The 24,580-nt window shown below is 33.9% G+C and overlaps 1 long non-coding RNA gene across 1 annotated transcript; it reads left to right on the plus strand.

The window, feature by feature from the left end:
* The first annotated feature begins 15,169 nt into the window (after window positions 1-15,169).
* LOC149782847 (uncharacterized) lies at window positions 15,170-22,294 on the plus strand. The gene is made up of 3 exons (XR_016414631.1): window positions 15,170-15,250; window positions 20,472-20,525; window positions 21,000-22,294. It is a non-coding gene; the product is annotated as an uncharacterized LOC149782847 (long non-coding RNA).
* The last annotated feature ends 2,286 nt before the right edge of the window (window positions 22,295-24,580 follow it).

Below are 24,580 nucleotides of genomic sequence, written 5' to 3' on the forward strand. Positions count from 1 at the left end.
GGTGAATACTTTGAGAGTAGATACGAAAATTGAAATAACTTGTGGCTGAGACAAAATTGGAGGTATTTCCTATTAGGCAGGAAAATGGGGTTGTGAAGGTATATATCCTGCAGGTCCATAAAGACCATCCAATTGTATTCCCTTATAGCATTCTCCACGCATGCGGTGGTCTCCATTTTGAAAAGTACTTCTCAAAGGAATTTGTATAAGGTAGAAAGATTGATGATGAGTGAAGCTTTCCGCCTATCTTCAACACCAGAAATATATGGGAACAAAAATCCAAACTTTAGCCATTAACCGCTCCACTGCACCTTTCTGTAAAATTGTGTGCACCTCTTCCCTTAGGAGAACCAGTCTGAAATGATGAAAGGAAACAGTGGTTGATTATAGGGAAGAAGGCTATTGGAAAATTCACCATCAGGTAGTGGTGGTTCCCAAATCCATATGGACTAAACGGTAACATAGGAATTGGGAGATGCCAATATTATCCCCTTATCAAGTCTAGCAAGTAAAACCCAACTCCCTATCTCCATATGGACTGAGAAGTAACTAAGGGAGGCAACCTGATTCTTGTCCATAGCCCATCAATTAAAAAAGTTGTCTTGTTGATAGAAGAGTATTGCCTGGTGTCTGGTGACAGACATCCTGCCATTCATCAATGTTAGGTCTGGTGAAAAAGATCTGACAGATGAAACATTACAAAGTGAAAATCCGAACAGATAAAGGTATAGTATGTATAATAATATCGCTACAGGATACTGGCTATAAGCTGTCGATATAGGCTTTTTGCAAGCAAAATTCTCATTACTAGAGTACTAGTCTAACAAATTTGTTGAATACAGACTTTCTGCTATTAATTTACACTGCTGGTAATTATTTGTATCTTTGTATATTTGCTTTCATTTTTCAGCTCCATAGAACAGATGAACCTGAAGAATTAAGGAAAAGATTTAAGGAATTTACAAAAAAAACCATTTTTTAAAAACTTATGATCTGAGGAGAGTTGAAGAAAATGATAAATACAGTGTTTCATATATGTAAAGCCCTTCATTGGTAATGGATTAGACTAAATCGGTTAAAATAACTTGTGTTGCTTAACTTGAGTTAAGCTCTTAGCTCATTGAAAAGTTTATTTAATAAGGTTTCATTGCATTTTATGACAAAGCCTTGACAAAACATACTTCAGTACAAGGAGATCTTTCAATAACGCTGGTTATTTTTTATGGCTTCAGTGAAGAGTGTTGTCAAATATTTGATTCAGTCAGAATATTATTGGACTATATATTTGTTAATTTACCTTTACCTATTCAGGAACACAAACATTAATTATTGAAAACTGTATTTTAATACAAATAATACCTTTTATAATGAGATCAGAAAGAACAAAATGATTGGATATTACAAAAACACAAGATTCTTTTCAGTGTTAATAATATGGTTCCATGCTAATAACTCACATCAGATAAAACAATTTAGTTTTATTTTAGGTTCTGATTGGCTTTGTTATATCCCCAGTTTTCTGTATATATTTGAAGCTGTGAGTGTTTTGTAATGATACTAAAAACAATTGACAGCTGTTTAGTTTTTATATTTTATAGAACTGTTTGCAGTTGTTCATGTGGATTGAGTGTGATCACTGTTGTCAGACATATAATAAATGTTCATGTGGATTGAGTGTGATCACTGTTGTCAGACATAATAAATGTTATGTGGATTGATTTTGATCACTGTTGTCAGACATAATAAATGTTATGTGGATTGACTGTGATCTCTGTTGTCAGACATAATAAATGTTCATGTGGATTGATTATGATTGCTGTTGTCAGACATAATCAATGTTATGTGGATTGATTTTGATCACTGTTGTCAAACATACTAAATGTTATGTGGATTGATTGTGATCACTGTTGTAAGACATAAATGTTCATATGGATTGATTGTGATCACTGTTGTCAGACATAATAAATGTTCTTATGGATTGATTATGATCACTGTTGTCAGACATAATAAATGTTATGTGGATTGATTGTGATCACTGTTGTAAGACATAAATGTTCATATGGATTGATTGTGATCACTGTTGTCAGACATAATAAATGTTCATATGGATTGATTATGATCACTGTTGTCAGACATAATAAATGTTATGTGGATTGATTGTGATCACTGTTGTAAGACATAAATGTTCATATGGATTGATTGTGATCACTGTTGTCAGACATAATAAATGTTCATATGGATTGATTATGATCACTGTTGTCAGACATAATAAATGTTATGTGGATTGATTTTGATCACTGTTGTCAGACATAATAAATGTTCATATGGATTGATTGCGATCACTGTTGTCAGACATAATAAATGTTCATATGGATTGATTTTGATCACTGTTGTCAGACATAATAAATGTTATGTGGATTGATTGTGATCACTGTTGTAAGACATAAATGTTCATATGGATTGATTGTGATCACTGTTGTAAGACATAAATGTTCATATGGATTGATTGTGATCACTGTTGTCAGACATAATAAATGTTCATATGGATTGATTATGATCACTGTTGTCAGACATAATAAATGTTATGTGGATTGATTTTGATCACTGTTGTCAGACATAATAAATGTTCATATGGATTGATTTTGATCACTGTTGTCAGACATAATAAATGTTATGTGGATTGATTGTGATCACTGTTGTAAGACATAAATGTTCATATGGATTGATTGTGATCACTCTTGTAAGACATAAATGTTCATATGGATTGATTGTGATCACTCTTGTAAGACATAAATGTTCATATGGATTGATTTTGATCACTGTTGTCAGACATAATAAATGTTCATATGGATTGATTGTGATCACTGTTGTCAGACATAATAAATGTTCATATGGATTGATTTTGATCACTGTTGTCAGACATAATAAATGTTATGTGGATTGATTGTGATCACTCCTGTAAGACATAAATGTTCATATGGATTGATTGTGATCACTCTTGTAAGACATAAATGTTCATATAGATTGACTGTGATCACTGTTGTCAGAAAATAAATAATCATAAGAATTGATTATGATCACTGTTGTCAGACAATAATGTTCATGTGGATTAATTATGATCACTGTTGTCAGAGATATAATAAATGTTCATGTTGATTGATTTTGATCACTGTTGTCAGACTAATAAATGTTCATGTGGATTGATTATGATCACTTATGTCAGACATATAATAAATGTTCATGTGGATTGATTCTGATCACTGTTGTCAGACATAATAAAGGTTATGTGGATTCATTGTGAACACTCTTGTAAGACATAAATGTTCATATGGATTGATTGTGATCACTGTTGTCAGACATAATAAATGTTCATATGGATTGATTATGATCACGATGGTCAGACATAATAAATGTTATGTGGATTGATTGTGATCACTCTTGTAAGACATAAATGTTTATATGGACTGATTGTGATCACTGTTGTCAGACATAATAAATGTTCATAAGAATGGATTGTGATCACTGTTGTCAGACAATAAATGTTCATGTGGATTAATTATGATCACTGTTGTCAGACATAATTAATGTTCATCATGTTGATTGACTGTGAACATTGTTGTCAGACATATATTATGTTAGCATGTTTTGATGATTACATAATATTTCACTGTTATATTGATCTAAACCATGAATACATGATTTAATATTTTTTAAACTGTTTAATAAATTCTTATGCCATAAACATAAGTTCACTCTTATTTTCGATGCAATTATCTTTCCATGCACACAAGAGACATCTTTACAATTTGAATAATCTAAATTCCACTTAAATTGCGAGCAGCAATCTCAATTACTAGATTTTACAGAGGCTTTCTTTTCTTTTATTAGTTTCTCAGACAATTACAATTTTAAAAATAATTTCAAAATAGTTTGCTTTTATATGAATGGTTGTTAGTTTTTGGAAAGAGAGTAGTGGGAGTCTGGTAGGGTGTAGCACACGAATATCCCGCTATATTTAAAACATTTCCAGTAGTCATTAAATCTTTTCCCAATTTTACTTTAATAATATTGTTACTTTTCTCATCTCATGCAATCTGCCTGAAATTGGTGGAATTTATGGTAACATTGAGCATATATTTTACATGGTGTTTTTATCTAACATTCGAAAAGGAAACTCTAGACCCTAGAATAAACAAATACATAACTCTTCTTACAACAGTGAGAAAAATGATTGGTCAAGATGCATATTATCATAGGATAAGTGTAATACATACTAAGTTATTGCAGCAGTCCATTCAAATACAGAGGAGTGCATTCACAAATTCTGTCATTGTATTAAGCTGTAAGTTAAAAGGGCACTACCTCTAATAAAAATCAAGGGAGCACTAAGATTGGTCAAAATATGTTTCTTCAGACGATGCCAATATTATGTCTGTTTCATAGCAATCTGTAAAAAGAAAAGAAAAACATTTATATAAAAAACAAATCCTGCAAGATCAGATGTATTCGCACACCGATTTCGTTTTCAAGGGCAATAACTCTGATGTGCAATATAGTTTGTGACAGCAAACTGACCTGAACATTTTCAAATGGCAACCATGCCTCATACACATTTCATAGTGATCCATTAAAAACTAAGACAAACTGAGTTCAGAAGACTCTCTCAATGGGCTTGAAGTAAATAAGGGTAGTTGCTCTTAAAAATGTGCAGGAGCACAGTGATTTTGTTAATTTGAGTAGTAATAGAAATAAATATCAATGACCACCAACTTGCCTATTCTCCATTTCTTTCACATTAAAAAATCCTAGGCCATCACGATAATATCCTCCATTTATTTTAGAAACCGAGATCGCCCACACTCCTATCCAGGAAGTTTATTTTGCTGGTTTGTTTATAAACCCTAAGCTACATTAGGCTACATTAACTATTCACAAATAGTTACTTGAAAACCCACCATAACCCTACTATTCACTAAAATATTGTCTTTTAAACCTAGTTTACCATAACCAAATTTTTCATCAAACATCAATACCCTGCTGCAGTGCAGTCGGCTATTTCATTACCTTATATACAGACAAGGTTGAGTAAACAAACAATATACTGCTCGGTTTGTTTCACGAGAATGTTGTTCAGTAATGGGTTTGATAACTTCTTATACTGGTGTTGACTCAAGTACTGAGAGTGAATCAGAGAGAATGATATAATTTTAAAATACATCCAGTTTGGATATAATTCAGGGCAAGTACTATTCATATTTCAGCTGCAGATAACAATGCACCACCTGACAAGTGAAGTTTTGTAGTGCGATTTCTACTAATAAAGGCTGCAGCAGCCTTTTCGCTATCCTTTGAGCCATCAGTGTAAATTCTTGTGTAGTTCTAAAATGTGGGGAGAGTCATTCCTTACAAGAGTTTGAAAAATGGAAGGATTCCTCTCTGAGATTTTTCCAGACATTAGGCTATTTTTGAAGCAAGAGAAGTGTTAGTAACAAATGACTTTTGATATATAACAGGTGGAAGATATTCAAATGTCCCGTGTAGGAATGGCATATTTTTGTAAAATCGGGGTTTAATGGGTTGGGTCATATGTTTCTAGTTAAAGTTTAATGAATAATAATTTAGCTGCCCCTTGCAAACGCTTACACTACTGTAAAGCGACACTGGTGAAACATATTAAGCATCATCTATGAATAATATCAAAAGTGCAATGACAAACTCTATAAGCATGATGCGTGTATGAACATAAAACACCGTTGACCTAATGAGTAAGGAGGACATTGATAAAGCAATTGGACAATCACTGAAATGGAAAACTTTGCTTTACTTGAAATATTCTGAGAACTGACTAAACACCAAAGACAATTTAATGAGATTTTGTTTATCTCTTTTCAAATTTGAAATGACGCATTGCAACGTTGCGTAAAACATAACATGACAAATTTGGGCCAGTTTGAGTAGAGTGAAATTGGACAATGGGCTTGTCGAATTTAAGTCAGGGTTTTTCATCTTTAAAAATCACCAACCCTGAGCCTTTGTCTGAAAACATTTTCTTTGAACACTGGAGAGAGAGAGAGAGAGAGTATCTAAACAAACATGGAATAAACTTAATATCATGGCTATTTATGTACTGAAAGTCTACAAACTATGGGCTACAGTCATCAGAAACATCCGATACTGTGTGTTGAAAATGCCACACTGCTCAATGATAGCGATAAAGTTACTTCAAAGATGGGTGAAACATATTAAGCAGCATCTATGAATAATATCAAAAGTGCAATGACAAACTGTGTAAGCAAGATGCGCTTATGAACATAAACACTGTTGACCCAATGAGTAAGGAGGACATCGATAATAATAATAATAATAATAATGAGGACTTTGTATAGCGCCTAATCTTTAGAAGCTCTAAGCGCTTTACAACATTAGACAACACCTATAAGATAAAAAACATATAATAATATGATTACAAAAACAAACACCATGAAATTAGAAAACATTAACAAACATGATGAGAATATTTAAGGTAGGAAACATTATTAGGTCTTTAAGTTTGCTCTTGCAGTCGAAATAAGTGAGTTTTGAGAGCCCTTTTGAATGTGATCACTGTGTCTTTGTGTGAATGTGATCACTGTGTCTTTGTGTCTAAGTTCAGTGGGCAATTCATTCCACATTGCTGGGTCCTGGTATACAAAAGAACACTGTCCATATTACTTTGTTTTCATACTTGGAATAATGAGTATACGATTGTCAGAAGAGGAGCTTAAGTTTCCTGCTGGTGTGTAGACATGGGTGAGATCAGATAGGTATGTTGGACTAGAGTCCGACAGTGAAACATAGCACAGAGAACAAATTTTGTGTTTGATTCTGGATCGAATGGATAGCCAGTGTAGGGTACAGAGCAGCGGGGAGGTGTGCTCTGATCGTGGCACTCTAAGTATGATCCGAGCAGCTGTGTTTTGAACTCTTTGAAGTTTCTGGAGCAGATATTGAGATGAACCAGACAGAATTGAGTTACAATAGTCCAGTCTTGAAAGTACTAATGAATACGCAAGTGTTTTAGTAGCATCAACTGAAAGATATTTTCGAATTGAGCTGATGCGTCTCAGCTCAAGATATGCAGCCTTGCATATGTTCATAGCATGTTGGTGCAATGTGAGAGTACTGTCCAGAGTAACACCTAGGTTTCGTACTGATTGTGTGAATTTAATATAGGTGTTACTGATATTTATTGTTTGAGGTAAAGGATGTGAATGAGAAAGTCTTTGTGTTGTGATCAGAATGGCCTCAGTTTTATCATCATTCATCTGCAGCTTGTTACATGTCATCCATGATTTCACATCAGAAATGCACCTTTCTACACCTTGGATTGTAGCATCAACTTCAGTTGGGTGGCTAGATTTGTATATTTGGGTGTCATCAGCATACAATTGGTATGACACTGGATGATGATCTATGACACTTGAGAGCGACTGAGTGTACAGAATGAAGAGAACAGGTCCAAAAACATGCCCCTGTGGAACACCACAACATAGATCAACTGGGCTGGAGTGTATTCCATTTGCAGATACAATTTGTGTCCTGTTGACCAAGTAGGACTTGAACTACAGTTAGGCTGTATCATGAATGCCAAATACATGATGGAGACGGTGAAGTAATATATCATGGTCTATTGTGTCAAATGCTGCAGACACATTAAGGAGGGTGGGAACTGTAATCTTTCCACTATCCAACGCAGCGAGAATGTCATTAACTACTTTTAGAGGAGTAGTTTCAGTATTGTGGCAAGGACGATATGCAGATCGTACATTGCTAAAAAGACTGTTTGAATTTAGATGAGATACAAGCTGGGATAGAACAACCTTTTCTAAGATTTTTTATATGAATGGGAGATTAGAAACTGGGTGGTAGTTCTTTAAATCATTATTGTCTAGTGTTGGTTTCTTCAGAAGAGGCTTTACAATGGCAGATTTGAAAAATGGATGAGAGAGAGGTATTAATAACATCAGTTAGTGAAGGCAATACTGGATCTAAGCACTCAAGCAGCAGTGATGTTGGAATTGGATCAAGTTCACATGACTTTGGTGCACTCTTCATCAGGATAGTATGTACAAAATCCATACAGATAGGTTCAAATGCTGCTAATGGTTGCCGCTCAAATTCTGTATCCCAACTGTATGGTGACGACGATCCAATTGAAGTTGTGGTGTCAAGCTTATCTCTAATGGTTTGTATTTTGTCATGGAAGAAATCTGCAAACATGTCCGGAAGGTCCACTGGAGAGAAGGTAGTTGGAAGTGGTGTAGATTTGTTCCTTGACATTAGCTTGTTAGTAATCTCGAAGAGCTCTTTGCAGCTGGAACTTTCCATGATTTTAGTAGTATAATGGGTTGATTTCGCTGCATGGACTATATTTGTGACATTCTTCTTAGCGGCTTCATAGATTTCTTATGTGAGTCTGTTGGAAAGCCAAAGCCTCTCAGCTTTACGGTGGTCTCTTTTAGCAGTGCGAAGCTGGTCCCTAACACTGCTATACCATGGAGAACACTTTTGAACTGATACTCTACACTTGGTAGCTGGGGCATGTTTGTCAAGCAATGAACGCAGGCAGTTATCAAGTTGTTCTGCGGTAGGAGGTAAGCAAGTTGTTAGGTTAGCTTGGATGTCGTGCATTAGTTTGGTTCTATTTATCATACGGAGATTTCTCTTAGTAGCAGATAAAGGTGGAGGGTTAGGGACTGATACATCAAGATGGCATATAATGCACAGGTGATCTGATGCAAGGTCATGGGATACCAGGAAGGACCGTAGCATGTTATCATCAGGCCTATGAAGAAAATGATAAAGCAGGTGATGCATCAAATCTTGATCAGTGTAATGCACAAAATAAAATCTTGATCAATGTAATACACAAAATGAATCATCAGAATTTTGGCAATGTATTTGCTGGCTATTGATAGCAAGGCTTGCTGCAATGGGTGTCACACAACTGTATGTTGCCTTTCCACTTGTACAAGTGGATGATGGATTCATCCTTGTACTCTTGGATATAGCTCTATGAGTCCACATTGACTGGTAGAGTTCAGTAAGTTTCTGTACCATGTGCGAGCCTCCAGCTTTTTAAATTCTGAATAGCATCTGACAACAGGTGTTTAGCCATTGGCTTCACAGATGCAGTCAACTTTGGAAGATCAGCAATTGGTATGTTGATTTCCACTTACTACAGTCGATCAGTTGCTTCCTCGCTGATTGATTACTCTTGAGTGACGATGTTCTTGATTACTCTCGATTTAGAGAGTCAGTGTAGCTTCAAGAAATGGAAAAGGACCACATACATGGTGTTTGCAGTTCCTCAGCCCCAGGAGAAATGCCAGGAATACAACTTAATCAGCTGTAAAGTTTTTTTTAGAAGATTATTGCAAACTTTGGTTGCCCAGAGATATTCATTATGCTGTTTTGATATTACCATGATGGAATGCCTGTGGACATCGTCAATTCATCTGAACAATTCCCAATCGGCAAAGGTTCTAGCAGAGCTGTGTTGCCCCCAACCATCTTCGGTATGATGTTCTATGCATCGCTTACGTATGATTTCCGTGAGTATGGTACTGGAATCGTCACAGGCGAAGACAAAGTTACAGGAAGTGACTGTTTGTGATCTGAATTGTAGCACAGTATGGACAATTTATCTCCGATTAATTTCTGTCACAGTATCAAGAAGACAGGTGATGCATCAACCTGCACCAGTAAAATATTATTTAAATGGTCAACAAGTTCACCCATCTCAGCAACATACTGTCACGTGCAATCTACATCGATGATAAAACCATTAATTTAACACATTCAAATGATTCCTAACATAATCCGATCATGTTATTACCTATTTTTGACAGGATACAAATAGTCTTTATCGTGAAACGATTCTCTAAGCCTGGGATGTTATTTTAAGTATAACCTTTTGAGCCAATCATATTTCGGCATTGACGTGTGTGCCACATAGTTTACCTATTTTGAAAATAGAGTTGCGTGTATACAATGTAAGTGCAGTAAAGAAGACAATGTCTAATTCTTGCATGGAACAGGATTCCTAAAGTGGAATCGAGTTAATGGTAAGTAAAGACTTACTTTTGCATATACCACTGTTCTGTAATTCAAGAAGGGATGCACCATAGAGTTGAAAAGACGGTACATGTACGTCTTTTCACCGGTTTTCATACGTGCACGCACTTGTCCACAATAAAAAAAATCGCGAAAATCGCAAGTTTCGGAGCCCGTTAACTTCAGTTTGGTACAACGCAGAAAAGTCATTGATGGCTTGATGGATAGAAAAACATCTCAGGAGTAAAAACAAGCCATATGGTATGGTCGAGTGCCTTTAGAGACGGAAATAGCAGAAGGAAATCGAGGGTCATAGGTGGAACGAAGTATTTGGAAGTTCCGTACCTTCTCTCTTATATATTATGATAGAGAGGGTCCTATGTCAGAACGGGCCATGGGGGTAATCTAAGGTATTTTTTGTCACTCTGGATGATTTTTTTCCTTTAGATTTTTTTTTTCCTTCTCAACATCAAGCTCGCGTCGAGCACCTGTGCTTTGAAGTAAACCTTGAAAAGATGTACACCACGTTTAAATTAATGAACAGTTAAACAGGAAAATCATCAAAATATCTGCTGAAAATGTTCAAAATATTTTACATTTTCATTAGTATGGCGTTCATACATACGAAGAATTAATGTACATTCACCAAAATTATGGGGGGGGGGATGTGCAACCCTTTAATGGTCAGGTATTAAGTTTTACGAATGTAGGCTAAAACATGTTTAGAGGTAAAATCCGGCGGGAAGAGACAAGTTCCCCCACCCGGTGCCTGGTCGTTCCGTACCCAATTCGTTTCGTACCCAGTGGAAATTGGTCGTTTCGTACCCAATGTGCTGGTCGTTTCGTACCCAAGCTGCTGGTCGTTACGTACCCAAGGTGCTTGTCGTTTCGCACCAATTAATTTACAAGTGTACAAGTATTTTCATATTTACAGCTCCCTTTTCCTAACTTAAACAAAGCATATCCGGGCAAAAAATTTACCAAACACAGATAATTACAGTAATTGTACTGTTTTCACTGTATAATAGCATCTATGTACAAAACGGAATTAAAAAAAATATTCACATTGCCAGCAAAAAGAAAAAAAAAAAACGTTGGCCAGGTTTAAATAACTGAATAAGTCCATTATTTTTGTATAGTTCCAATTAACAATTACTTGTCATATTTCTTGGTATTATTTAGTAATGACTAACGTGTCCGATAAATTACAAATGGTTATCCCCTCAAAACAACTATACATTTTGCGATCTTTTGATAATGGGGCTGAATGCAGATACAATAGTGTCGTTTGTGTAAGTTTCTCTTCTCCAAGACCCAATACTGGTGTTAATTTCAATTTTTGTCGCCTGCTTTTAAAGGTGTTGAACGGGCAACCAAGCCGTTTTTTTTTTTTTTGGGGGGGGGGGGGAGGGAGAGACAGCCGATCGCATTGGCATACTTGTGCACATTTTTGCTCACTTTTGTTATCCTCCACATAAATGAGAGAGAGAGAGAGAGAGAGAGAGAGAGAGAGAGAGAGATTTAATTTGGCACTGCATTTTACATATATTTACTTTGTTGTTTAAAAACAGATTTAATTATTTAAATAATCGAAGATATGTATGCATGCTTTGATTGAGCCAGTATTGAAACGTATTCAGTACAGCACCCTATGTAATATGGCATATATTTTTCCCAGATTAGAACAGTAAAAATTACCATCCAAAGAATGACTGAAGGAGATGTCTCAGTAAGACGAAAGAATAGCTCGAAAAGGTTTCTTAAATAACAAAAGACTAACAACATTATTCCGAAATATACATTCTAGAGTTTTATTACATGCATACATGAAGAAAATACAATTACAATATGCATGGTATAATAATGCAATTAAATTGCCTTGTCATTCAGTTGTCGGGCCGTATATACTGCTGCAACGTTTCAGTAATTTTGAGGAGGAGATGACGCCGTTCTGATACTCTTCCCACACCGAGAATATTCTGGGCTGCATTTGTTGATATTTGATAATTGATTCTTTTTGGCTTAATGATAAATTGAATTCATTGCATATAACTCCAAGTTTGCCATATGCTCTTTATACTAAAATATAAGTGCCTGAGTAAACCAATTTTAAATTCCGAAGATAAAGTTAATCCCCAGTAAACAAGTGAGGTAAATATAGTATTATTGTTAAAGAATTATTGACAGGGAATTTAGTAAAAATTCTCTGAATCTAAATACTGCTGAAAATTATAGACCTATTGAAATTATTTCAAAATAAAACAAAAACAAAAAAATAATCAAACACGTGTGAAATTGAATTAAGCTTGAAAGCTTAAACTTACTAGATATCCGTGGATTTTAGCATTTGATAACATTTCGATTATGATTCCCGTTAAAGTATACAAAGTCATATTATTATTATTATTATTATTTATATGTATATATATCACAAAAGAAAAAAAGCAACATAGAAAATACGTATGAAATATCTTTTTATGATATTTGTGGTTACATTTGAAACGACTGTATCACTGGGTACGAAACGACCAGCACCTTGGGTACGAAACGACTCATTTGGGTACGAAACGACCAGCACCATGGGTACGAAACGACCATTGTTTTGGGTACGAAACAACTCATTTGGGTACGAATCGACTTGGGTACGAAACGACTTGGGTACGGAACAACCATGAGCCCCCCCACCCCCATTGACATATTTGTGTGCGTCCATTACACGTAACGAGTCAGGAGCATCGATACTCGTTTATATTTTGATTTGAAAAAAAAAATAGAATTGAGCAGCTGTGGTCGAACATTTCGCCCGATTTTGACGATCCACAAGCACAAATACAACACACATATACATTTTAAGGGACAACCTAAAAGAAGGCAGGTATATGACAGTCAAAATCGAACAACTGAGCACAGGCAAAGATGCGAAACATAGACTTCAAAAGGCTCCGTCCCATATATTTTATTTCTCGATATGGTAAGGCATATTGCTTCTCCCCCCAACACACACACACACAGACACAAACAAACACGAATAGGGTCACGGTAAATGATTTGTACTAATTAGCTTCGGGAAAAATGGGAACGATACATATTAATTACCTAGATAATGACAAATTAAAACAACCTGTTGAAATGACAGTATTTAAAAACAAATTACTTTCAATGTTATTTTTTAAGCTAATTCCAATCTTTGGATAGATGATATAAGTAAAAAGACAGAAATAAAGATATTGTGGAAGAGGAACAAACTTAAATCACTGGGGAAAAAAGAAAAGAAAACACACACACACACATCTGTATATAACTGTGGCTCAAACTGCTTGCTTTTTCGTGGTAGTTAGAAGCAGTCATGCACATTGACCCATATACCCATATACCCGTTTGAAATCACTTAAATTCTATTTATATTGGATAATAGGAAAACAAAGATATAAACAAGAGATAATGCATGTGCTTGACAAAATCCATTTGCACGCAGAACCCACCAACAAATGATTACTGATCCATTCTAGGCTGATAAACTGACATGTCCCTGAACGTAGTAATACGATAAAAAGAATGATAAGACAAGGCAGGCAAAAGTGTACTCCCACTAGAGTACTGTATTGAATCAGGCTGTATCATAGACATGTACATATTTCTGATGTAATTGTATTATTGGGTATACAGAACTTTGCCTTGATAAGAGTTGTCCTCCATGTTAGAGGGCAAGGTCAATTCTTCCAACAATATGTCATGCATATTTTGGGCTTTTAATTCTTTTCTACCAGTTATCCCACCAATGTCATATCTCAGTCTTATTGAAGTTCACATATCTCATGTACTGGTAATTATATTTTGGGTCCGATAGCACGAACATTTATTTCTACGGCAGATATTCTTTTAACCATCGAATTGCGTCTAACTTATTTATACAATGATTTCATCAGATCATATTTACAAATTCTCCCACATTGACCAAGGAATATAACAAACCCGATGTCGTAATGCAAGTATTTCATCAGGTTTGATCATGTGATACCTTGTGTTGCATCAGCCATGATTACCCTCGTTTGTAAATACACTATATATATATATATATATATATATATATATATATATATATATATATAAACTAGGTGTGTGATATCAGTAAATGTCACTGGAGAGTTGAGTACTCACATTTACTGGTGCTGATATTTCAAGGAATAAAGAGGTAATGCTGACCTAGCTCTCAAACGGAGACAAAAATGCCAGTAGTGATCATTTGTTTTAGACGACATGCACCAAGTCGTGAGTCGAGACTGATAGTCTACTAGGAGAGCTGTACTAATCAGACAGACTGACCCTTACAAATGTGACAGCTGTACCAATGTGACAGTCTGACCCAAACAACTAGGACAGCTGTACTAATTTGACAACCTGACCAATGCTGCTGGGATGAAATACTATTTTTTTCGCGTGATATGTACCTTACTAGTACTTCATATTATAAAATTTTGTATTTCTATTAATATTTTGGTAAATTTAATTGTTTTCTCGACTTAATCTGATCATAAATTTTAAAGTGTTAGCCGATAGTGTCTTACTGTTTTAATCTGTGAACATAACATCTTTAATGAGCCTAGGTGTTTTAATTTTAGTTATGCAAGTAACATTCTTTACTTTATACGGATTGAGACAATCGGTGAGAGAAATGTAAGAAAATCGTGTACTTTGCAATAATAAGTGTGTTCCTTCATTGGATCATATCCAATAATAAATCTTTTAGAACTGGCCCGAATTTCCCATCTTAGCAGTTTGCTCTGGAACATTTTCTTTACCAACGATAAAATTTCGTATATAAGTGATAACATTTACCATCGTTAATAACAGTATTCAAGTCCTTCAGTGTTTGGTACAACATCTGATGTGACCGCCGTTGTTTTCCTAATAGTTGATTGGTTCCTTATCATCATCAGCACCATACTAATGAAAGGTTTTTCCCCACATAAAAATACTTTACTTGTACCTGTGTATTTAAAAACATTTAAACTTTCAAAACTGTGAATTATGTTTAGACTTTCATGACTTTGCTTGTAATATTTTTTCTTTTATCAAGGTTGTTAAGTCCATTGTCAAGAGGTACTGTGAAAGGGTGAATCTAAACGTGTATGACAGAATGGGGCTTGGAATGCTGGTAATTTACTCATATGACTTAAGTAAATATTATACGTTTTCCTGTCATTTTCTATGCTAGCTATATATATATATATATATATATATATATATATATATATATATATATATATATATATATATATATGTGTGTGTGTGTGTGTGTGTGTGTGTGTTTTTAAAAAAATTATATTTCATGACTGTATAATTGTTTTTTTTCATACAATTTTAGCACATTTATTGTTAAAACAATGCCTGAGAAAACGTATTCAGTTGATGATGATAAACAAACAATCAACTGGTTGGAAAACAAATTCTTAATGCACGCCAATGTTTTTATTTTTAAATATGAGACTTAATAAGTTTTCTTTTGAAAGAATATTTCTCACTCTTTCACAGAATAAGTGTGAAGAGATTTGAAAACTTATACCATCTAAATAATATATAACAGATTTAAAAGTTTATACCATTTAAATAATACATAACAGATTGACAAGTTTATACCATTTAAATAATGCATAACAGATTGACAAGTTTATACCATTTAAATAATGCATAACAGATTGACAAGTTTATACCATTTAAATAATGCATAACAGATTGACAAGTTTATACCATTTAAATAATGCATAACAGATTGACAAGTTTATACCATTTAAATAATGCATAACAGATTGACAAGTTTATACCATTTAAATAATGCATAACAGATTGACAAGTTTATACCATTTAAATAATGCATAACAGATTGACAAGTTTATACCATTTAAATAATGCATAACAGATTGACAAGTTTATACCATTTAAATAATACATAACAGATTGACAAGTTTTTACCATTTAAATAATACATAACAGGTTGACAAGTTTATTCCATCTAAATAATACATAACATTGAAAAGTGTATATCATTTAAAATAATACATATTAGAATGACAAGTTTGTACCTTTTAAATAATACATAACATATTGACAATTTTTTATTGTCTTACCATACAACTGAACACTTTTTCTCAGACATTTTTTTAAATGGGACTTAATATAAAATATTCCGTTAAAGGTATCTCCTGTACAGAATTTTAGGTAAAATCAAATTTTTTAGAACACAATTCTTCTATCCTGAGATTCTATGACAAACTGCAAGGCTTTCATGGATGATACATCAACTACAGGCAGGGCCATACATTTTGGGTCATAATGATTAAACTATATGAACTAGTATCTAACTTCAAAGCAGATACAACCAGGACCATCAATTTGAGTAATAAATGTATATATTGAACTACCTGAAATAGTAATTTACTTCAAAGCAGATACAACCAGGACCATCAATTTGAGTAATAAATGTATATATTGAACTACCTGAAATAGTAATTTACTTCAAAGCAGATACAACCAGGACCATCAATTTGAGTCATAAATGTATATATTGAACTACCTGAAATAGTAATTTACTTCAAAGCAGATACAACCAGGACCATCAATTTGAGTAATAAATGTATATATTGAACTACCTGAAATAGTAATTTACTTCAAAGCAGATACAACCAGGACCATCAATTTGAGTCATAAATGTATATATTGAACTATCTGAAATAGTAATTTACTTCAAAGCAGATACAACCAGGACCATCAATTTGAGTCATAAATGTATATATTGAACTATCTGAAATAGTAATTTACTTCAAAGCAGATACAACCAGGACCATCAATTTGAGTGATAAATGTATATATTGAACTATCTGAAATAGTAATTTACTTCAAAGCAGATACAACCAGGACCATCAATTTGAGTCATAAATGTATATATTGAACTATCTGAAATAGTAATTTACTTCAAAGCAGATACAACCAGGACCATCAATTTGAGTCATAAATGTATATATTGAACTATCTGAAATAGTAATTTACTTCAAAGCAGATACAACCAGGACCATCAATTTGAGTCATAAATGTATATATTGAACTATCTGAAATAGTAATTTACTTCAAAGCAGATACAACCAGGACCATCAATTTGAGCAATAAATGTATATATTGAACTATCTGAACTAGTAATTTACTTCAAAGCAGATACAACCAGGGCCATCAATTTGAGTCATAAATGTATATATTGAACTATATGAAATAGTAATTTACTTCAAAGCAGATACAACCAGGGCCATCAATTTGAGTCATAAATGTATATATTGAACTATATGAACTAGTAATTAACTTCAAAGCAGATACAACCAGGACCATCAATTTGAGCAATAAATGTATATATTGAACTATATGAAATAGTAATTTACTTCAAAGCAGATACAACCAGGACCATCAATTTGAGTCATGAATGTATATATTGAACTATCTGAAATAGTAATTTACTTCAAAGCAGATACAACCAGGACCATCAATTTGAGTAATAAATGTATATATTGAACTACCTGAAATAGTAATTTACTTCAAAGCAGATACAACCAGGACCATCAATTTGAGCAATAAATGTATATATTGAACTATATGAAATAGTAATTTACTTCAAAGCAGATACAACCAGGACCATCAATTTGAGTCATAAATGTATATATTGAACTATATGAACTAGTAATTTACTTCAAAGCAGATACAACCAGGACCATCAATTTGAGTCATAAATGTATATATTGAACTATCTGAAATAGTAATTTACTTCAAAAGCAGATACAACCAGGACCATCAATTTGAGCAATAAATGTATATATTGAACTATATGAACTAGTAATTTACTTCAAAGCAGATACAACCAGGACCATCAATTTGAGTCATAAAATATGTATAGTGAACTATATGAAATAGTAATTAACTTCAAAGCAGATACAACCAGGACCATCAATTTGAGTCATAAATGTACATATTGAACTATCTGAAATAGTAATTAACTTCAAAGCAGATACAGCCAGGACCACACAGTTTGAGTCATAAATGTATATACTGAACTACATAAAATAGTAATTAGCTTCAAAGCAGATACAACCATTGCTACACATTTTCAATTTGTGTATATTGAACTACTTTGTGAAATAATAATTAACCTCAAAGCAGATACAGCCATCGCCATACATTTTGGGTCAAAAAGTGAAAAAAATCATAGAAGATACAGGCATGGTCATACAATTTCGAGTCATATATGAATATAATGAACTATGTGAAAAAATATAAAACTTGAAGGCAGATTTTATTTTCAAGCAGCCAGAACATATATTAACATTGTGTGATGGATAAATTTTACCACTGTTAGGTTGGCAGTAATGTCCCTTGATAGCTTATAGAAAGATGAAGACGTTTGTTTGGCTGTAAATGCCCTTTCATTATATTTTCATGATGTATATATTTCAAATGTTTTATGCCTAAGACTATTTTCATATTTAACATGCAGTTGCCTTTCTGTCACTGTTTAGTTAGTAATTCCAAAACTAAAAATCTGCAGCTATGCATTATGCTCCATGCCTTGTACCATATTTTTGGAAATTTATACTTTAATTTTTAAATACGGTCCACAAAATATCAGTTAAAGATATATAATAGTAATGGACGAAAGTATTGCACACATACCATCACATAAAATGAAACCTGTATAATAAGGACACTAAAACGACTTAAAAATATTTCTTTGTAGACAAGTAACTTTTATATAAAAGTTAAAACCCATAAAAGTTATATAACAATGGACCAACAGGTCATATCTGAGTAGGTGTTCATTATTTGAAGGTATCTGATAATGCAGGGTTTGCTGTGCTTATACACAATTGAACTCAAATTAGCAGCCTTTACTGTCCTAATTTCATTACATATGAACCATCACTGATATGACATGTAAATAAGCATACGTAAATGGATAAACAAATTTACAGCTTTGGTAGTAAACTTGACAAATCTGCACAAATCCAGACTTTGCACATGAAATAAAAATATGTTGTTCAATATTTCACCTTTATTTATCTCCTTAGAACCACGTCAAGCCTTTTTAATAGCAGTAATACATGAGCTGCTACACTTTTATTGGTTTCCTTTTCTGGGACTCTAAGTCCCTAGTCCAAGCTAAATATTCCCTCCTCCAATTATAAATGGAAATCCATAATGAAAAGATTCTTCCTGTCTGATTTCGTCGTCATAGCCATTCTACGGAATATCATCCTCTTTTCCTTAAACTATTGTGTGAGTACATGTTTCGTGACAAGAAGTTAATCTCACATTTTTCCTATCTAGAACCACATTGTTCGGCCAAACATATCTCGTTTTATGTTGTCTGACTCTTCTTATCTCAAGTCCATGCATTAATTTTGATTTTATGTGCTTCTTTTTGCTGAAATTAACGGGCTAATACTAACTGTTAATCATTCTTTGTACTGGTGCTGTATTAAGCATCACCAACCCTTTTCGGTTCCATGATTTTATTGTGTTTGTCAGTTTTGATTTTGGTTTTGCACATTGATATATCACATGGTGCAAGTGTACGCACAAGAAGGCCCTTTGGGTCACTCAGCCCACCTATTTCTATCGTGTACCAAATGCACACACACGGATGGATGTCCTGTTTGTCAGCTGTGGACAAATACGTGTGGGAAAGCTAATGCTCTTACCTTCAAATAATGAACACCTACTCAGATATGACCTGTTGGTCCATTGGTATATAACTTTTATGGGTTTTAACTTTTATATAAAAGTTACTTGTCTATAAAGAAAATATTTTTAAGTCTATAAAGAAAATATTTTTGTGTGTGTGTGTGATTTGGATTTTTAACGTAGCTTTAAAAATATTTCAGTCATATCGCTACGATGTCTGCAGTGTGGCCTTTTATAGTGATCGTAGCGATATGACTGAAAAATTGTTAAAGCTACGTTAAAAATCCTAATAACACATAACTTGAAAATTCCGACATAACCGACATGTGATGGACGACAATACCAGGTCATGTTATGGCGACATCTCAATTCACGAATCAAAATTGCATCCTTTTCTTTTGTGAAAGTGAAAACTTCATCCGGAACATTTGGTTTCTTACAAAATGAAATGCAGTGAGTATTCCGATAGGTGTAAGAGGACCGTGAATTCCCTACGGCAAGGAGTATATGACTCTTTATGATAAACAGATATCGATTCCTTTAGTCTCTCTTGAAACTCTTGAGACATTATTTGCATGCTTGTTACAACATTTATAAGTCTTCACTTCCTAAGTCCTTTGTTAATATATTTATCAGTATCATAACTTTCCCTTTTACAGGTGTCTTTTTTTATAGGTGCCTATGTCGGTATACACATAGATCAAAGATATAAGGTAATATTTTTCTATCTTGAATTGGAGTTCTTTCTTTATTCTGTTTCGATACACAAATGTATCCCTGCATTTCTAATAATATGCATCAATACAATTCATTATCTAGCGCATTCATGATCTTCACATACACTGCGAAAAACAACACAATAATCCCACCCCACCTTCCAAAATTAAAGCTTCATTACTAGTTACATTATGCTTAAAATGAAATGAATCTTGTATTTTTTGTTGTGCCACATTTTAAAGTGAAACTTGGAACAATTAAGAGGCATATTTTGTATGATATTACTACTACTACTACTATTACTCCTGCTACTACTGGATACGGGCTATAAGCTGAAAAAAAGAAAGATTTTGCACCCACAGTTCTCTTTGCTAGAGTAGTCTAAAATCTATTGATATACAGAATTTCTGCAATCAATTTACACTGTTGATAATTTTCTGCAATTTCAGATATTTGCTTTCTTTTTTCAGCTCCCTAGAACAGATGCACCTGCAGAATTATGGAAAAGATTTTAGGAATTTACAGAAAAACATAAAAAAGAAAAACCAGGATCTGAGGAGAGTTGAGGAAAATGACAAATACAGTGTTTCATATCTGCAAAGCCCTTCATTGGCAATGGATTAGATTAAATAGGTTACAATAACTTGTGTTGCTTAACTTGAATGAGTTAACTTTACTTTAGTTCTTAGCTCATTGTAAACTTTATTTAATATGGTTTCATTGCATTTTATTACAAAGCCTTGACAGAACATAGTTCAGTACAAGGAGGTCTTTCAATAACGCTGGTCATTTTTATGGCTTTTAAGGAAGAGCGTTGTCAAAAGTTTGATTCAGCCATAACATTAATGAACTCCAATAGATGTAAATGTAGCTGTTCATATCCAGGATTATAAACGTTAATTACTGTATATTTTAATACATTAAACTCCATTTACAATTAAATTAGATGGAACGAAATGTTTGGTTGTTATTTTAAAAAAAAACACAAGATTCCTTCTGGAGTTGATAATGTTTCCTGGCCATTGATTATCATCGGATACAACAATTTAATTTTATCTGAGGTTCTGATGGGATTATTTATATTCAGTAATCGGTTGCAAATGTTCATGCGGACTGATGTGGTCATTGTTGTCAGACATATAATAAATGTTCATGTAAATTGAATGCGATCGTTGTTGTCAGACATTATGAATATTCATGTGGATTGATTGCGTTCATTGTTGTCAAACATTATGAATATTCATGTGGATTGATTGCGTTCATTGTTGTCAGACATTATGAATATTCATGTGGATTGATTGCGTTCATTGTTGTCAGATAAAATACATGTTCATAAGGATTGACTGTGATCATTGTTGCAAAGGTTCATGTGGATTGATTGTTATCATTGTTGTCAGTCTTACAATACATTTTCATGCGGAATCATTGTATTAACTGTTGTCAGGCATAATAGATGTTTGTGTATGATTGAATGTGATCTCTGTTGTCTGACATATAAGAAATGTGCATGTGAATAGAATGAGACCGTTGTTGTAAGACATAAATATTCATGTGGATTGAGTGTGATCATTGTTGTCAGACATAATAAATGTTCATAAGGATTGATTGTGATCATTGTTGCAAATTTTCATGTGGATTGATTGTGGTCATTATTGTCAGACATGTAATGTTAGTATGTGTTGATGATTACAGAATATTTCAGTTATATTAATCTAAACCTTCAATACACGATTGTAAAACTGTCTAATAAATTATTATGCCATAAATATCAATTCAGTCTTATTTTCCATGCAATCATCTTTCTAGACGTATTTATGGATTGAATAATCTAAATCACACTTAAATTGTTGGCAGCAATTTCAATCACTAGATTTTAATTTTAGGACAGGGTCTTTACTTTTCCATTATTATTCTCAGACAATCACAATTTTAAGAATAATTTCAACATAGTTTTCTTTTATATGAATGGTTGCTAAGATTTCCAGTCGGAGTTAATTAAATCTTTTCCCAATTTCGCTTTAATAAACTTTTTATTTTCCCTATCTCTTGCGATCTGCTTGAAAAGGTTGGAATTTATGGTAATATTAGGCATATGTTTAACATGGTGGTTTTATCTAACATTTGAAAGCGAAGCTCTAAACCCCAGAGTAAAAATGTGCTGAACACCACTTCAGAAAATGATGAGGAATGTGATTGGTCAACACGGATATTATCATAAGATGAGCATAATACGTACTCAGCTTTAAAGCAATCCATTAAAATGCAGAGTAGCTACATTTACAAATTCTGTCATTGTACTAAGATGTAAGCAAAGGAGCATTCACTGTTATAAAAATCAATAGAACACTGAGACTGGTCAAAATACGCATCTTAAGAAGATGACAATAAAATATCTTACGTTTCACAGCACTCTATAAAACAAAACAACAGTTGAATACTGGAGAAAACCGTCTGCTCAATTAATAAATTGAATATCTTCAACGGATGAAAAGTAAGATGGTTTTACTTTCTTCAGCAAGAGAGCATCGGTATACTGCGAGAACATGATGTATCACACAAAAACACAATTTGCGACATCAAAATCCCCAACACAGGAGTGCTTCGAAAACACTATTTTCAGTATTGTGTGTCTTGGGGAAGTTTATACAGTTTATTTTCATATAGGTAATTCAAAGGTGAGAGATTATGGGCGAGTTTTTCACATGTTATATAAACAACTGTCACGTTTGCTAAGCCCCAGCTATAAAGTCATGTGTAGGCTATAATCTACTGTCCTGGAAATATTATCGCGGCCATGTGTTTGATGTCTAAAGATTGCCGCAGGCTAGTGTTAAACTCTTAAGCAATGTTACCGTGACCTGCTAGAGACCGGAAACGAGTTGGCGAAGGCGACCGGTCGCATCATTTGACAAAGGGTATCGCACCTATATATTACAGCTTAGTCCTAAGATCAGAGGGAAGCCCACAGGGTGAGCGAGGCGTCTTCTTATATGTACCCACGTTGACAGACAGCGAGAGGGACATTGTCCGCTAAGTTTGATTGGATCGGTTCATATCGACATCCAGTCGGAATGGAGATAGAGGGTGTGATTACTATCCAGGCCGAATTATAACTTTCATAACTCGTAAATGAAGTGCGTTTCACCTGGGCGTATTGCTGAGCAATATGGTTAGTCTGTAAGATCCACTCGTAATTTGGCGGTAAGACTTAGAGAGTTAGAATCTAAGGAAAGACAAAGCTTCGAAAAGGTCAGTACGTTATTTGCTCGATTTTTGCAGAATATTACGGCAACATGATTGTAATTATATTTAGTATATACACCTAATTCCTAGCATAGTTTATTATCTAAAATTATCTTTTTAGTTTTTCATTTTCATGCGTATGTGAGAAATGGGCTTGAGTCTTACGTAGAGAAGTGTGCAGATTGTTAGCTTGTGGTCGGTATTAAGCTTGTAATTCACTGTTAGGTTACTTCGTAGTAAACTAAAGCATTTATTAATGTGTTTTGTGAGAATTTACATATGCTTGAATTGTAAATTTGGAAAATTGGTGAAATATGAAACAGTCAAAGTCGACGGAAGTCTAGTCAGTGGAGAGAAGGTGGATGAAGAGGAAAAGGAGTCTGGAGGAGAAAGTAGAGGAGGAGGGGAAGGAGTATAGAGAAGTCGAGGTGGAGGAGAAGTAATTTTGAGAACGTCGGGGAGGAAGAGGAGAAGGAATCGTGAGAGAAGAATACCACAGATGAGTAAATTACAAGGACAGGTGGAAATCTATCTCACACTGCTAATCAAGTGACGCAATAGGCTTTTAAATGGTCAAGCGGAATGAGTCTGATTGGGAATTTGAATCATTTGGTTATTGAATTGTTATTAAAAAAAATTATTCATTGAGCTTCAACCTTTTTTTATATATATTTAACCATCTAACCGTCGGCATTGCTGACTGGGGGCTCGAAGTTTTACATCCATCTTTTACTAATTTAACTTCCGACCAAAATCGAGCCTGGTCAGGACTTCTGTAATAATTTGAATAACATATTGGGAGCACCCC

Source organism: Sinohyriopsis cumingii, chromosome 15 (assembly GCF_028554795.1).
Source record: "Sinohyriopsis cumingii isolate HCF-2022 chromosome 15, ASM2855479v2, whole genome shotgun sequence".
NCBI lineage: Eukaryota > Metazoa > Mollusca > Bivalvia > Unionida > Unionidae > Sinohyriopsis > Sinohyriopsis cumingii.